This window comes from Pogona vitticeps, chromosome 4 (assembly GCF_051106095.1).
Source record: "Pogona vitticeps strain Pit_001003342236 chromosome 4, PviZW2.1, whole genome shotgun sequence".
Classification (NCBI taxonomy): domain Eukaryota; kingdom Metazoa; phylum Chordata; class Lepidosauria; order Squamata; family Agamidae; genus Pogona; species Pogona vitticeps.
In genome coordinates, this window is record NC_135786.1 from 24,319,958 (window position 1) to 24,324,894 (window position 4,937).

The window sequence follows — 4,937 nt, forward strand, 5'->3', positions numbered from 1 at the left end:
AAAAAAAGTTTGTGTGTGTGTGTTAGCAGATGGGGCTGGACGGCGCCACGTTGCTCTGGCCCTGCCCACCGCAGCCGGGAGCTGATGGGGACGCCGGAGGAGGGGGGCTTTTCTGGCAAACGGGGGCTCGTTCAGCACGCTGAGGGGCTGGTGGGAAACCCAGGGCAAGGATGCGCCCACGATCCATCCACTTCCGGATCCAACCCTCGCCGACTCAGACAGCTTTGAGGTTGCAGGGCTGGATTAGAAACTTAGTGGTCAAGGTTCTAGTTCCCAATAAGGCATGAATCCGCATTGGGTGACCTCAAGCCAGCCGTCCTGCCTCAGCCAGGTTGGAGGAACCTATCTCGCAGGGTTGTTGTGTGATTAAAGGAGGGGAAGAGAACCATGTAATCCAGTTCTCATTGAAGGACGTTGCAGTACAGTAGTTAAATAGTCATTATTAATTAATTACTAATAGTAATTCCAGACAGGTTTTTCAGTACATTGCTCCTATTGGTATACCATAAAGCCTGTACAAATTTAGGAACAGGTGGTATATTTAATCTACCATTAAGAATATTTTTTTAAAAAAGTGAGCTTTCCATGATAAATCGTTTTCTTCAAGGCTGTGCATTGAAGTTCTTGTGGGAAGCTCCAAAATTATATCCTGTTATTGATGTCTTAAAGCTACATGGCTGATGTTGAGGCCACAGCAGCTTCTTAGTTGGAAATACAGTAGGTGCCCTCTGCAAAAGGCCTCTGGAGGGGGAAGGAGTGCAAGTCTGTCCTCAGCTGGTAGTTTGGAATTTATAACCCATCTCAAGGAGAGTCATGCATTCTCCCTTTTTGAAATTCAAAGAATTTCTTTTTAGCTCAGGGAGGAAAGAATGGCCAGAAGCATGGTCTGCCTCTAACAGGGCTGGGATTAGGAATTTAGTTAAATCACCAGGAATAGTCAATGCATAAAGTTTGTGTCTCTTACCATAGCTAATTGACGGGATGCCAGGGTGTGTCTTTGTTGCATGCTTGGTCATATGCCCATCTGAGCAACCAAGATGTGCCTCAGCATCTTCTCAGTTAGCTGCAATTAGCTGGAGCAAGTTATGCAAAATTTAATGTACACACTAATAGGATCCCAGCCATTTCATTTGTAAGTGCATCAACGGTTTAAGATGTGCGCATGTACCAATCTGTATGTGATAAACATGTTTGCATGTACAGGCAGTGGTTTCAGACAGATTCAGGGGTTGTGAGAGGAGCAACTAAACATAGTTGCCATACACAAATCAGACCATTGGCTGATTTAGCTCAGTGTTAATACTGACTGGCAGCTGTTTGCCAGGGTTTCACAGAGCACCCTCCCCTCCCCCCATCACCATCCTTGCTTTGAAAATGTCTAACGCAAAAATAGGCGATACCTTTATAGACTACTAAATTTGGATTTAATTTTGTTTGGACCCCACGACTGCCCTTCAATTGAAAATGCCTGGGACTGAACCTGGCAGCTTCTGCATGCCACTGACCTGCAACCCTGGAAAGCACTGCTCCCACCTGTGTATCTGTGGCCTGTTTCTTCATACAATGTTCTCTGCCCAAACACAGGTTGGGACAGCCCTTGTGTGAAAGAAAGGTATTGTGTGAACCAGTTGTTGGTTTTGATTAGTATGTAAAGAGTACTTCATAGTCAGCGAAGATTGATTGCCCTGTTTTCCAAAATGCCAGCTATGTTGGGTATCAGCAGTGAAAAGAAATGCAGCCGTGTAGACAGCTGTACAAGTCCAACAGAACTCTTCTCTAACTGGAATGACGCACTCGGTGTGCCCCAGAAGTCTAAATGTTTTTGTGCTAACAGAATTTCAGGTACTGTGAAAAACTCAATAATTCTAATTAACAAGCACCAAGAGGAACCTCCATATCCAAGAACCATATAAGATGGGTTGGTATGAAGCATCTAAAAGATCTTTCCTATAGGAGGATAACACAAAGCATAAAAAACCCTCACCTGTGTGTGTGTGCTTCAATCAGAGACTTCCTTGTTTTCTGTTATTTAAAAAATATATAATGGGGTTAACTTTTCCTTATCAGTTTCACAACTCTGTGAGAAAGTCAGGGAGTTTGTCTTCAGCTGTCTGAGTACAGAGTTATCACTTCTGTCTGGTTTACCTTGGCCATTTGCTTTCTTCCTAACAAAACATTTGAGCTCTTTATTCTAGCAACCCCTTTAACCTCTGACCACTGTCATGTTGCTACACACTCTTCACTAACTACTCTCTTCCCCCCCCTCTGTTTCCTTTTTCATATGTGGGTAGGTCGATTTCTTGAAATTGCAAGCATAATATTAAAAACTAATTTTGTGAGGGTATTTGTTTTTCCCAAGTAACCATCTCAAAATACTCTGAAAATGTTGTAAACTTAATTCTGTTCTCAAATGATTCAGTTCAGTCATTAGGAAAACAAGAGCTCATATAACTGGCCCCTCTTTCTATCTTTTACATAATATCACAGTCTCTAATAATAATCAAAAGGAGTACAAGTTAGAAATACTTGTAAGCAACCCAACAATGAATGAGTAGGTAAGAATCAGAGGAAACCTGGGAGGTTAAGTGCAATATAGCCAGGTATGTAAGCAACATGACCAGTGTTAAAGCTTAGGTTTGAAATATTTCTTGGGAAAGTTTACTCTTGAGAAGTCTGCCAGTGTTCCAATGGGGAAGCCAGGGGTGGGGCTAGGCAGGCTGACCTGTCTGGAAGAATAAATCCTTTGCCAGTGGAGAGTCAATAAAACTTTTGCGGCTTGGTTTTTGTTACATAAATGGCTGTTATATAAAAGATCCAACTTCAAGACCAGCTGGGCCTTACAATTTATATCAGGAGAATATTCAGAGGGTAGCCATGTTCATCTGCAGCAAATACAACAGAAAGTAATCTAGTGCCTTAAAGACTGGCAGACATGTTACAATGTAGTCTATTACATAAAATAACAAATATTCAACCATTTCCAGAAAAGCAGGATGTCAAAGTCAACTCTTATTTATTTAAAACATTGACATTCTGCTTTTTTCTAAAAGAGCAAGACAGCTAATGACGCATGTGGAACCTGAACCTCGGGGCAAGAAGTGCTGGTTGGAGTGCCGTCCCGCCCCAGGGCGAATATAGGCACCCAGACGGATCCCCCACCTAGCCCGCCCGCTTTGATACATCAGGCTGTGGATACTGCTGACTTGGAAAGGGGAATGAAAGGGTTATCTGTTGGGACTCGGATGACACCCTTTTTGGCGGGAAAGGAGGAGGAGAGGAGGGAGGTAGCTGAGGTAGGAGCGGGGGAGATCAGTAGTACTCGGGACGTCATCCCGGGTGGATGGGAATGGGTATCAATGCAGGACCCTTGGACTGGGAAGTGGGAGCAGGTCCGGGTGCCCAGAAAAGAGGCTGAGGAACGTAGAAAGAGAGGAATACCTCAGCGTCCATCTTATTGGGGTGAGACAGAGACCCGTGAGTGGCGGCGTAAGCTGAGAGAAGAGAGGGAGGCGGTTGAGAGAGAACGTGAGGAGAAGAAAGCATGGCATATGGAAGAATTACGAAAAGGGGGGTGTTTCCTGGCCCCTGGGAGTTCCCGCATGATGAGAGACCCGCTTTCTGGGGATGGACTGGGGACGAGGAGACCACCCCGTTACTGATCCCAGATCCAGAAGACGTCGTGCCCGAAGAACCCGAGAGGGTTCAGGCTGGTCCATGGGCGACAAAGTCGACTAACCCCTTTGAAGAAGAATGGTTGCCCCTGTCAGAGCCGTTGCTCCCTCAGGGGGTCTGTGTAGAAATGTGGGTGGTCCTAAGGCATGCCTGAGCATGCCTTAGGCCACCTGGGCATGCCCTGAGGCTTCCTGGGTCTGAAACTCCACAGCGGCGAATTTGGGGCCCTTCTGCGCGCACTTGCCGCTCTTTGCAGTGGCTGTGACGCTTTGGAGATTATGGCCGACAAGCAAAACCTGCAACAAGTTCAAGAGTACAGAAAATAAAAACCCACATTTGTAGTAAAACTATTTTAAGACCTGTTCAGAGTAAAACATTTCCCACATTTTATACTCTTGGTCTTTTCCTAGAACCTGTATGTGCATGTGTGTGTATGTGTGTGTGTGTTTAATTTTCTTTTTATTATATAAAATCCATCAATGTTAACACCGTGACACCAGGGTGCAGTTAATAATCATCTATACACCATCCTTCTAACCAATGATAGAATAAGACCCATGTTTGATAATATTTTGTATCTTCTTTTCCTTTGATTTTCAGTGTTAGTCTATCCATTTTGGCGCAGTCCGATATCTTTTTAATTATTTCTTGACTTGTAGGTGTTTCTTCATTTTACCAGTACTGTGCCTACATAACCCTCTTCACCTCTCTGAAAATGGGTAGGAACCCAATAATCTTTTGTTTTTGTTTTACTTGTAATGCAGAACATTGCCCTTTTGTCCCAATATTTAGATCTTCAGAAAATATACTACATTGTACTGACATTCAGATTTGAACTAGAAAGTAAGATTATGGATATATGTACCAAATTTCATTCTGCTATCTTTGTTTCAACAAACAAGTGAACCATTCAATGCTAAGCAGGTGAGTTAAACTAAATGCCACATTTTGCCTGACCAAATATTGGTGGGCTGTTTTCTTTACAAAGACTAAAATGGTTCAAGAAAGCACACACACACCATATTCCAGTTCCTGCTCACTCAGAAATAAGTTCCACTAACTTCAGCAGGACTTGTTTTTCCACAAACATTTGTTTTGTAATACAGTACATGTTGGCACTAAACAAGAAAAAAGTATTTCAGGAACAAACAGACATAAACTAGATTACATCCTTACAATCCAATCTAATTTGTTTACTTAGCAGCAAACTGTGCACTATTTGACAGTGCTTACACCCAAATAAATTGGCGAGGACTGCAGCTGAA